The 12,658-nt window shown below is 34.2% G+C and overlaps 7 non-coding genes across 7 annotated transcripts; all 7 read left to right on the top strand.

Moving 5' to 3' along the window:
* The first annotated feature begins 4,458 nt into the window (after window positions 1–4,458).
* TRNAP-UGG lies at window positions 4,459–4,530 on the top strand. Its single transcript has one exon. It is a non-coding gene; the product is annotated as a tRNA-Pro (tRNA).
* A 1,965-nt stretch (window positions 4,531–6,495) lies between these two features.
* On the top strand, window positions 6,496–6,567 carry TRNAP-AGG. Its single transcript has one exon. It is a non-coding gene; the product is annotated as a tRNA-Pro (tRNA).
* Window positions 6,568–7,611: 1,044 nt separating this feature from the next.
* TRNAP-UGG lies at window positions 7,612–7,683 on the top strand. Its single transcript has one exon. It is a non-coding gene; the product is annotated as a tRNA-Pro (tRNA).
* A 1,100-nt stretch (window positions 7,684–8,783) lies between these two features.
* TRNAP-AGG lies at window positions 8,784–8,855 on the top strand. Its single transcript has one exon. It is a non-coding gene; the product is annotated as a tRNA-Pro (tRNA).
* A 1,964-nt stretch (window positions 8,856–10,819) lies between these two features.
* TRNAP-UGG lies at window positions 10,820–10,891 on the top strand. Its single transcript has one exon. It is a non-coding gene; the product is annotated as a tRNA-Pro (tRNA).
* Window positions 10,892–11,387: 496 nt separating this feature from the next.
* Window positions 11,388–11,459, top strand: TRNAP-AGG. Its single transcript has one exon. It is a non-coding gene; the product is annotated as a tRNA-Pro (tRNA).
* A 747-nt stretch (window positions 11,460–12,206) lies between these two features.
* TRNAP-AGG lies at window positions 12,207–12,278 on the top strand. Its single transcript has one exon. It is a non-coding gene; the product is annotated as a tRNA-Pro (tRNA).
* Window positions 12,279–12,658: the final 380 nt, after the last annotated feature.

The following is a 12,658-nucleotide window of genomic DNA, read 5'->3' on the forward strand; positions in this document are numbered from 1 at the left end:
TTTTTTCTGCTCTTATTAAACCAATTTTATATCAAAGTGAACTTCCCTTTTAAATCTATTCACCTTGATTTGTGAAATGAACTTGATTACATTCCTGAAATTATTTATCTACTTAAATGTACGATACATGCTTTGTTGTACTGAATTTATTTTATTGAACTGATTGTTTGATAGATTTCACTTTTTTAGTTTGTACCAAAAATAGTCCTTAATAATTCTACTTATTACAATGATGCATTTGTTATGAAAATGAGAGATGACTTGTGGTGATTTGCAATTGGCAAGAGATATTAGAATTATTACTTTATTGAATTGAAAAGATCAATATATATATATATATTTAGTTTACATGTAGCCTACAGAGTGTTGCCAATTTGCCATTCCTCTTGCCACTTGCCAGTGAGCTATAGATTGTGGTAGAATTTGCTCCAGTTTCACTCTGAGAGGTTTGTAAAAACAAATGTATGTAACATCAAGTATACTAGCTTGGTTTAGACTTTTTATATATTCAGATACATTCAGATCCCCCTTCAATTGATTGACATTGTTGAATCATTGAAGTTTTCATACCTTCTTTGGTCTGTTAGTACACCATTGATAACTGCTAGTTTTGTGCTGAAATCACTACACTTATCCTATTCTCGATAAAAACCTAACATCAACATTGAGATGCGGACAAGTGTATGCGACAAAGATGTTTGAAATGGGGTCCAGTGATTTATTTTTTTCCTTCATTATTCAAAACTTTCACTCCCAGAAATTGTTGGTTTTAACAAATATGAACTGCTGGTCGTATTGATATACATTACTCCCCATATGTTAAAATAGTGGAGGTTATATTTACTACATTCTAATTGCCTTACTGTTTGCTGCAGGTTTTACTCTATACAGTATGGAATGGTTCTTTTTAAAGGACAAGTCCACCCCAACAAAAACTTGATTTGAATAAAAAGAGAAAAAATCAACAAGCACAACACTGAAAATTTCATCAAAATCGGATGTAAAATAAGAAAGTTATGGCATTTTAAAATTTCGCTTATTTTCAACAAAACAGTTATATGAACGAGCCAGTTACATCCAAATGAGAGAGTTGATGACATCACTCACTCACTATTTCTTTTGTATTTTATCATATGAAATATGAAATATTTTGATTTTCTCGTCATTGTCATGTAAAATGAAGTTTCATTCCTCCCTAAACACGTGGAATTCCATTATTTTAACATTTTGTGCTTCAGGCAAGGATGTCCTAATCATCAAATTCGTAAAAATTGAAATATTGTATAATTCAAACAATAAAAAACAAAAGAAATAGTGAGTGAGTGACATCATCGACTCTCTCATTTGGATGTAACTGGCTCGTTCATATAACTATTTTGTTGAAAATAAGCGAAACTTTGAAATGTCATAACTTTCTTATCTTACATCCGATTTTGATGAAATTTTCAGCATTGTGCTTGTCTGATTTTTCTCTATTGATTCAAATCAACATTTTTCTGAGGTGGACTTGACCTTTAAAGCAGGATCTTCCTCAGTGTTCCGAACAAACATGTAATGTAAATTGTGTATTTCTGTTGTGACCTGTGTGTGAATGATTATTTATTCTGTATATGAAATGAAATTATATTTTGGAGGGACAGAGTACTACTCATTTTGATATAATTTGTATATAGTCGCAGTAAATGAATAAATCGCTTGTGTCAAAAGGACAGTACTTATATGCAACTTTATGAAGCATCTTAACAGTACAATTTCACTCCCTGTAGGAATCTCTCTTTTTCACTCTTTGTCAAATGAAAGTTTCCACGAGTTGATCTTCCATGTATGCATCACCCACATTGAAGCAAGGTTTCAAGTCAGATGATGCAATGTATATGTTTTAACCTCTATTAAATCAAATGTCTCCTCAGTTGAACAAATTTTCTGGTGCTAAGATAATTCAACTTGGGGAGAGTACCTGGCATTTAAAAAAAAAAGACACAGTATAACAAATAAACAAAAATCAGTAAGTGAATTGGTATTGATATGGATTACATAATACTTCAGTGTTATGACGATTTTATTACCCAACATATAATCAACTGATGTTTTTTCCTGAATTAATTAATTCATTCAAAGATATTTCTACATTTTTGATAAGTTTGTTGTCTTTTAAAAGTCAATAAGGAGATGGTTGGAATGCATTATTGTTAAACTTCATTTTATCCAATTGAACATTGATCTATAACTGATGTGTTGCGTACAGCGCATGAATGAAGGGTCCCCATTCGCTTGGTCTACTGTGGAAGCATCGTGGTGTAGCGGTTCTGACTCGCCTTGTAATCAGAGGGTCGTGTGTTCGAAAGCATACAAACTGGTTGTAGGCGAATTGGATTGGATCAAATGCAAAGTTGATTGTAGACCAAGTTGCTATTGATTGAATGGAGTATTACGTATGGAAAATACAACAACAACATCAAATAATAATAATTATGCTTACAATGAATTTCACCTCTATGATTCACTTTTTAATAATGTACATAGACTTGCAGGGCTTTTTTATATATATATTAATGAATGTCACAAAGAAAATGTAATAATATTTTGTAGTTTTTTCATAAACTGCCAATGTACTATATACCATGAAGCAATTGGTTAAATTAGTAATACTTCATTGTTGTCTTGTATTGATGATATTAATTTATTCCTGTCAATATATGCATATTGCAAATGTGAATGAGAGATGGGAGGGAGTTTGAGAGGGAGAGAGACAGAGAAAGACAGGGAGGGATGGAAGGAGAGAAACACGGAGACATAGAGGTATGGGAGAGAGGAGAGGGGGGGGGAGATAGAGAGAGTTAGATAGATAGATGGATAGATAGATAGATAGATAGATAGATAGATAGATAGGGATGGAGGGGGGAGAACATTCTTTTATTTTAGTTAAGGCCCAGGAGCGGTGCCACAGAAGGCAGGGGTGTCCGCCCTTCCATCCTGTACATTTTTTTCAAGTAGTGATGACAAAAAACATTTTAAAAACCGAGAGAATAAGAACAAGAAACAATATTTCCCTTAAAAAACTTGATTAAATATCGTTTGCCACAACCAAGATAGAACATTTCCCTTACAACGAATTTTCATGCCCCATCTCCCTCTCCGCCCTTCGAACCAAAACTGAGGGGAAAGGGGAAGAATTCAAAAGGAAGAAAGAAAAGAGAAAAATATCAAAATGAGGGATATGGGTCATTGAACTCGGGTACAATTGGTCTAAATTAGGTCGTGTTAACCCCCCCCCCCCACTCATACCAGGCATGTCGCCGACTCTTTTTACAACCTTTTACTCTGTCTTTTTCCCTATGATTCTCCTTCGAAATTACATCGAATTGGGCTTGATCGAAGAATGCGTATTATGAGAGGGGGGGAGAGAACGAAAAGGCAGGGGTAAAGAAAAACATTGAAGCCTTTATCACAACCGGGGAAACTACACATTTAAAAAATCAAAGGGGTGCGACTTTAACTCTGTTTGAGCCCCGGTACTGGGACCTTTTCCCCTAGATACCCAAATGCTTCTAAAAGAGGGGCTCTATTTTATTGAAATAACACCATCTTCAACATGGAGCCAACGAAATTATTTCCCAGCATGAGCTGATCGAGTATCATCTCTATATTGTTATGGGCTACACTCTTAAAATGCTGGTCATCATACTGTTCACACAACAATTGGTTTTAAAAATATCAAACTCTGTGTATTTTTCAACCAATACTGTGTTGTTTTCACCCAAAGCAGGCATTATTGGTTTAAAACTACCCAGAATTTGATAAAGTTTATAACCAGTTGTTGTGTGGACAGTATGTTGCCCAACATTTTTAAGAGTGTACCCTTTTTTTAAAAGTCGGCTCTGATAAAAGTTTAATATGTTTTATGTGGCATGAAAATTACAGTAACTTCAATGATTGATTCTCTGTGACCCCCAAAAAATGTATTTGAACGTTATTCCGAATTCTTTTTTTTCAATCCATGTTCCCTGTTCCCTGAACATAATATCTTCTAAATTAAATCAATAAGTTATATGGGCTGACTGTATTACGAAAAGAATGATCCCATTCTATCCTTTAGCATGTTGAGAAGTGGTTTCACACAAACAGAGGAAATTGCGCACATAATACTGTAGGGAAACCAATATACGGGGAGGGGCAGTACAAAACATAAACTTTTATTCAATGTTTGTCAAACATAGCATCATATAAATTCATCGACCAGCCTCTAACCTTCAATAATGTTCATTATAACCATTCGGTTAAAAAATCTAATTTACTAAACTTGCCTAAAATGTCATGAAAGCTAGGCCTATGTTTTGAAGGGCCCCCGGAAGGGCCCTTACGATGTGATATATAAATCCAGAACTTCCTCTCGATATGCAGCACGGCAATTGTATACTAAGACTTATTTGTAACGTCTATTTTTAATAGAGCGAGAGAGGCTTGTTGGTCTAGTGGCATGATTCTCGCTTTGGGTGCGAGAGGCCCCGGGTTCGATTCCCGGACAAGCCCCGTAAGTAACTTTTGTCTTATTCTATTTTATTCCCTTTTTTCGAATTTTGAATTTGCCATAAAAGATAAAATCATCAATATCAACTGCATAATCACAGTTTAAAGTTCACCGTGCTTTGTCATTATTTTAATGAAATTATATCAATAGAAATCAACACTCTTTTTCTCGTAATAAGTTATATAAATTTATGTCATAAATTTCTCGTAATCATTTTGTGTCAGAAATATATTTGAAGTGCCTCATATTCAAGTTTATATAGCTAGATTTATTCATTTTATTTATTTATTTATTTTATTTCCAGGCAAAAGACATCAAGAATAAGTACAAGAAGGAGAAATTACCACCGACTAGTGCCTGAGGATGACTAAAAGAAAAACTAGTTTCTGTTATGAAGCTCTCCTCACTAATCGGGGTTTACAAAATTATATATACAAAAATAAAATCAATATAAAATGACAATAAACATGTATGTTTAGAAACATTACTTATTAAAACAAAAACCTAACAATATGGAGTGTTTGTTTTCATGTGTAATTATAAAAATTATTAATTTAAAGTGTGACATGGTTTATAGGGGACTTAATTATAAGAGTCCTCTACTCGTAGGCCCATCCCCTTAACTTTCTGTTTGAAAATGAGGAATGTAACCGCTTAGAAGATAAGTCTACAGTGTCAGGACAAGTTCATATCCAATCTTATTATCATATTCCTGCCCTACCCTATCACGAATAGATTCGTATATTTCGGCATCCCGTATTATAATGTAAAATGCATTTAGTACATCAAGGACGAGAAAATTGTGAAATTCAACTTATCCTACCCTTATTTGCATTGTACATATATCATATTTTGTAATTTTATCCTGATCAAATCGATCAACTGGGGTACATTTCATCAAGTGTTACAATAATGATAAATTTGCCATTATGGCAATTGCCATGGCAACATGTCTCAGCAGCCAATCACATTCAAGGGTTCCATGGAAGTTATATGGCAAATTTGCAATATTTTGTAAGTCTTTATAAGACGGGCCCCAGATTATAATATCATAATATTTGGTTAGAGTAAAGAGAATATCGGTAGGTCTTGTCTCAACAAGCCTATAGGATACAGTGGAGCTAAAAATTGAGTAAACCAAACCAAAAACTAACATCTTTAAAGTGTTCAATTTATGCCATATTTATAGATATTTCATTGTGGAGACAGGTGATAAACAATCAACAAAGTTTGTTTCTCTGGGCTCGCTGAACATTGTAGGCTAATGTTGTTGTCTACATTCAACACTCAGCATGAAGGAGTTCATTTTGTGGTGGGGTTCACTATGGACCTATTAGGTCCATGGGTTCACTAACTTTGGAGCCATTGTCATTTTGTTCGTGATTATATAATAAATACATAAATAATCATTTTAAAAAATGGAGCACAACTGCATAACCAATGATTTTGTAAATGATTATTGCTTTGTTTTCGAAACTTTGATACAGTGGTGAAACAACAAAATCATAGCAATCTCATCTACTTACAAAGAAAAAAAATCATGAAATCAATTACTTACTGCAGATAAAAACAAAAATAATCCGAGATTGGTTGGTCAATTTAGCGTGATTCTCGCTGGCACTAATGGGTTCAATTCCAAAACAATTGAGTTCTCAGGAATCTCAAGAAATATTCCATTTCCATTGTTTGTTTTTACATTGATTTCATTTGATGAATCAAAATTCACATTAGTTCACTTTCAAACAGGACTTAATCAATTAATGAAGGAACACTTATTCCAGATTATCCCCCCATATAGAGTCACACAATTTTTATCAAACTTTTTTTGCAGTTTTGAACTTCATGAAGAGTATTTTGTGACATGGTATATCAATGAGCATTGTTCGCCCTGTTGCAAGGCATATCAACCAGAACGGAATAAAGTGCACTATTAGTTGATTTCATTTGATGGTACCATTTTCAGCGATGGCTTGTTGGTCTAGTGGCATGATTCTCGCTTAGGGTGCGAGAGGTCCCGGGTTCGACTCCCGGACAAGCCCCATCACGAATATCTTTTTTAATAGTCTTTATTGATCATTCAGTTAAAAATCATATATATGTATACTCTGATATAGAACATTTAAAACAAAATAATATAACATAATTGCAATTGAGCAAAGGCATTCAATCGAATCAAATAAAACTGAGTGTATTAAAAGAATATATAGGATACTTTTGTTTTTCTATTTCCGATCCCACTTGACTTTTTTTCTCATTTGAATCGATCTAAAATATTTTAATTGAAATTATATCTGCTCTTAAACAGGTACATATAGGCTGGCGCATTAACACATCTTGATTCACGTATATGGTATCTACAAAAACGGTTTATAATGCTGATTACGACTATACTTTATCTCAAAATATGAAATTTGGTTTTTAGGTATAATGCAACAAACGAAAAAGAGAATCAATCAATAATTATCAAAAGAACGAAAATAATATTGTCTTTTGATTACTGCTACACAGTATAAGCGATGTTTAAATTTTATGCAACACTATTTGAATCTTACAGGAGTTGTTTTACAAATCAAACAAACATAATTTAATGAGAATTAAATATTAAAGTTTAAGCTTTGTCGTTAAAGATTTAAAACACTTGTGTAAACTGTTTAAACAACTACTGTAAGGTTCATATGGTAAACAGCTGTGTGTAAAATTTTTGTTTTACAAATCAAACAAACATAATTTAATGAGAATTAAATATTAAATAGTTTAAGCTTTGTCGTTAAAGATTTAAAACACTTGTGTAAACTGTTTAAACAACTATACTGTAAGGTTTATAAAGTAAACAGCTGTGTGTAAAATTTTAAACAATGTTTTTATTTAATGTGTAATCATAAGGACGTTTAGGCTTATCCCGGAGGCTTATATGCAATCGTGTTGACAGTCAATCCATTTAGTCTTGCTGACGTGGCCACATGTTGAATCCTTGTTCACTGTGCAGCGTTATGCGTTGCCAGGGAAATTTCTGTCAACTTCGCAAAATTGTTTGTGAACTGAATCAGATTAGAATGTATTATATCCCTATCCACGCCAAGTGAGGCTTGTTGGTCTAGTGGCATGATTCTCGCTTTGGGTGCGAGAGGCCCCGGGTTCGATTCCCGGACAAGCCCCGTGGAATTTTTTTTCCTTGGCAGTCCAATCGATTGAGCTCCCTTGACCATTTTATTTCATTGATCTATTCAGGCATTCCACAACAACTGTATCAATTTCTGCATCTTTCTATTTTGGAAATAGACCTCGGAAATTTTAATTTTGAACATTATTGTGGCCTATCATAATGGTTGTACGAGGCCAAAATGCAACTTCGACTACCATGATCATCATGAAAAAGTACACTGTTAAAACTGACACCAATTGGTGTTAATAGAGGACCACACCATGAGGTGTTAAAATAAAACCCTAGAGATTGAACATAACACCAAAGAGTGTAAATGTAACAACCATAGGTGTTGTAATAACACCTATAGGTGTAAAACTAACACCACCAATTTAACACCGGTGTAAAATAACTGGTGTGGTCCTCTGTGTACACCGGTTAACACCACAGTTTTTGCTGTGTATGAAGACTTTTTATCAATCAATTATCAGTAAGGTGTTCCTTTGTACAATCAGGCACAAAAGAAGTGAGAATATATTGGCCACGTAATTCTTTTGACTCAAAATTGGTTCAATAATATTGTGATTCATGATTCTTTAGCTCATCTTTTTGAAATGGAAAATTTCTTGTTACCTGTTTTAGAGGCTTTGCCAATCATTTTCTTGTCACAAATATCTCCATTTTGCCAATTCTCTTATCTTTTATTGCGACGTATTCTCTCAAGCATAAGTATGTTGGCCTATTAGGCCTACTATTTTTTAATGACGATAATACCTCGGTCACATTTGCTCTACGGCGGCCGTAACGGCGAGTCGAAAACAGCCGTTTTAGTCACTTTTATTCAAACTACCTGTACTTTGCTGGTATATGGTAAAATGGCTGTTTTAGACTCGCTGTATATACGGCCGCCGTAGAGCAAATGTGACCGAGGTATAACAAATCATAATGTACAGCGTTTTGTTATTGGTTTAGTTTTCTTCTCTGTGTGTGTTTTTAAACAATTATTCTGTTACTGCATAGTTTGTTTTAAAATGAAATAAACAAAATTAACAGAGTTTCTTCATGAACACCACCTGTCAAAACCGATGTTGCATAAACTCTTTGTATAGTAGAGGCTTGTTGGTCTAGTGGCATGATTCTCGCTTAGGGTGCGAGAGGTCCCGGGTTCGACTCCCGGACAAGCCCAATTTCTTCTCTTTCTTACTTCTCATTTCTTTTGTATCCTTTCCTTTGACATTAAGAATAGACCAGTTCGTAGTTACTCCATGGGCAATTTTTGTCAAATGACCTTTCATTTCTTTCATCATGATAGGCAGATTTCAAAGCAAGATATTACGTAAGCTTGCCTTACATAGCAGGGTGAAGAAATTGAATAGACCAGGTGACTAGAATAGCATTCCTACTTTGAATGCATATCTTAGCATGTTGCACAATGTACTTGACATACTGTGAAATACCAGTCGTTCGTGGAAGCATTGTTTTTTTTTATTGTGGATGTAAATGAAAACGACAATTCAAAAGAATATATGAATAATCAAGACATCAAAGTTGGTGCTTATCTCATTAGATTTTAAAGCACCATGTCACTTCAGTGCAAATGACCTTCTTCTGATCATGCGTAGAATCTTTTGATCATGCGCAGAACGGAATTACGAACTGGCTTATTCAATCCAAATTTTGGATATATGAATTTATGTTCCGCCCACACAGTGGCGTCGCCGCCAGGGTATATTACTTTACCCCTCGTCTGGAAGTTAGAGCGTTACATGACACAGACCTCTCGATTTTAATACCATTCTTTCTTTACTTTTCTTCCCTCGTCGGAAAATCAGAGAGTTACATGACACTGACTTTTCGATTTTTATACTCTCCTTTCTTTACTTTTCTTCCTGTTTTTTCCCCTTCTCCTTTTCTCTATTGGCAAGAATTGAAGATTCATAGGGACAGATCACCCCCCCCCCCCACTCTCAGCCCGTGTCACCGCCCTGTTCATTATAACTTAGTAGGGGCATTTTTGGTCAGAACAAATGAGAAGGTAAACTATAGAGATCCACCTCTATGAGGTAAACTTAAAGGGGTACTCCTGGCTAAAAATGATTATATCTGATTAAGAATAGTAAATTTCATTGAGCAAAATACTGAGTATTTCATCAGAATTCGAATAAAAAAAAAACAAAGTTATTGAATTTCAAAGTTTAGCAATATTTTTAAACAGTTTAGATATGCACATCGTCATGTATATTCATTAGTTGAGTTGGTGATGTCACACCCCCACTTTCCCTTTTCTTATGTTATTGCATTAAACCATATTTATTTCATTTCAATTTTTCATATATGAATAAAATAAGTTGCAGAAGTGAATATCTATGATGCATTATATCAGTTGTCATACAGTTTTTTTAGTGCTTGGATGAAAAAAAAAATGAATTTAATAAAGTAATTTCATATAATGAAATACAAAAGAACAAGGGGGATATGACATCATCCGTTTGCTCATTGAATACTCATGAAGACATGCACAGAGTTGTTTCACCGATATAAAGCAACTATTTAAATTTACTCTTTAATTGTTCGAATTTGATCAAAATTTTCAGTGCTTTGTTCATCTGATTTTTGTTTATCTATTCAAATCATAATATTTTCAGTTTGGATTGCCCCTTTAATGTCATTATTTTCGTTGTTGTTTTTTTAAATTCGACACAGAGTTCTTCATCTAATTTTATTGAATATATTATAATCGACCCTACTTATAATAATGATAATGACAATAACATTATATTAATGATAAATAAATATAATAATAATATTGTAATAATGTTAATAACAAGAATAATAATGATGATAATAACAATACTTATAGATAATAATAATAATAGCAGGCCAAGTAGAAATAATGAATAGATAAAATAATGATAATGATTATAATAACGACATAATGATTTATATCTTTATGTTGAAATATAATATACAACGATAGATAAAAGAATTATTTGATAGAGCAAATTGGCTTATCTGTAAAGTTGTGAAAAAGCAGGAAGTATTACTTGAATGTGTTGCAACATCCACAAGCACTGCCTGCATTGCTTGGGGTCTTTTGTTGACATTTGAATAGGATACAGTGCTATTGACACTCTCATGCAGACAGTTGAGGCTTGTTGGTCTAGTGGCATGATTCTCGCTTTGGGTGCGAGAGGCCCCGGGTTCAATTCCCGGACAAGCCCAGTGGAAATTTTTTTATGATCATGATTGAACACTCTTGGAAATTACCAAACCCCAAACTTAGGATTGTGGTCACACGATTTAGTCAATTCAAATATAATGATGAAAAACGTTTTTATTTTAATGAGTTTATTTCCCAAGACCAGAGTGTACATGACTCCTACTGGGTAGCCTAGTACTGTAACCACTGTTAATATTCTATTCATTTTATTACATCTTTTTTTATATACTTTACCCCATGATTCATGAGTATTTGTACGTTATTGTCCTTACTAGAGAATTTCATGAAAATATAAAGAAAAATACAGGCTTTTATTAAAGTGTGCACGCCGCCTGGTCTTCATGGCTCTTCATAATTCATTACATCAAACTTGTGAAACCGGGATTTCAATGTGATCAGTGGAGTATGACGTGGCACGCACTTTGAACAGGGAATTGTTATTAGCTTTCAACATCCGCTTGAAAAAAGCGCAAACTCTACGCAGCATTCATATCTGAGGCTTGTTGGTCTAGTGGCATGATTCTCGCTTAGGGTGCGAGAGGTCCCGGGTTCGACTCCCGGACAAGCCCTCACACAATCCATATTTTACTTTCAGCAACAACAAAAAATGAATTATCAGGTCACGCATGTATTTGGATGTTTTTGAATATGATTATAATGACAATGATTTGTATCGCAAATATTTGTTACAAAGTAAGAAAATGATTTGTACAATATTCATGTCATTTCTGTTAGAAATAAATCTGAATCTGAATTCACTTTGGGGGTAAAGGGGAGCGAAAATATTTACAGGGGATTGGAAAACCTTTTAGACGCACCTGCACTAAGATGTAAATAGCTTTGTCGGAATGGAGACCAACAAGTAATGAAAATTGATTTTAATCATTGCTTATAGACAAAATAAAGAGTATTTTTGTATTGTGTGGAATCAGCTTTTGTATGAGAAGAAAAAATAATATCATCAATATTTTATTTGCCATCCGCCTTGCACAAGTGTTTATTTTATGGAAAAGTGATATCAGAAGTTGCTTGCTCTCAAAATAGCGATTATGCTTTCTTGGTTTTGTATGCTTTGATCATAGGTCATAAAAAAATAAATATAGGCCTAATATTATTGATCAAGAGTGGATGACCCTTTCGGAATTGAACTGAGCATGCGATCTTGTTGACGTGGCAACAGATCGAAATACCATCAAGCCCTGCCTACCATGCATAGCGTCGTGTTGCTAAGGAGACTTGTCAAAGTTGTCTACTCTGCAAATTTGTGCCTAGATCGAATGAAACTATCGCGTATAACGGTTCCATCTTTCAGCCAAGGCTTGTTGGTCTAGTGGCATGATTCTCGCTTAGGGTGCGAGAGGTCCCGGGTTCGACTCCCGGACAAGCCCCACGTAATTTTTTTAAACTTCTTATAATGTCTTCATGAAATACTTAGATTAAAAGCATGATATATAGGCTATCTTATCTCGTATACCCGGGGCCACTTACATTAACGAGTGGATACCATGCACGACCTCCAAAACACGTAATCTTATTCAAGATAGGGCACGTTACGTACGTAACGTAGTAAGGGTATCAAAAACTCTAAAATAATTAAAAAAGGGTATTTTTTTTGCTAGCAAGCTACGTGTTTAGGGTCAAAGTTGCGATGGTATAAAAAAATCAAGATTAAATGTTTTATAAAGGATGTACCCGGGATGTATATACTTATTGCCCCAAGAGTCAACACTACGACGTGTTCAGAGTACGGTTTGCAGGAGGTGTGGGA

The sequence above is a fragment of the Lytechinus variegatus genome, chromosome 3 (genome assembly GCF_018143015.1).
Source record: "Lytechinus variegatus isolate NC3 chromosome 3, Lvar_3.0, whole genome shotgun sequence".
NCBI lineage: Eukaryota > Metazoa > Echinodermata > Echinoidea > Temnopleuroida > Toxopneustidae > Lytechinus > Lytechinus variegatus.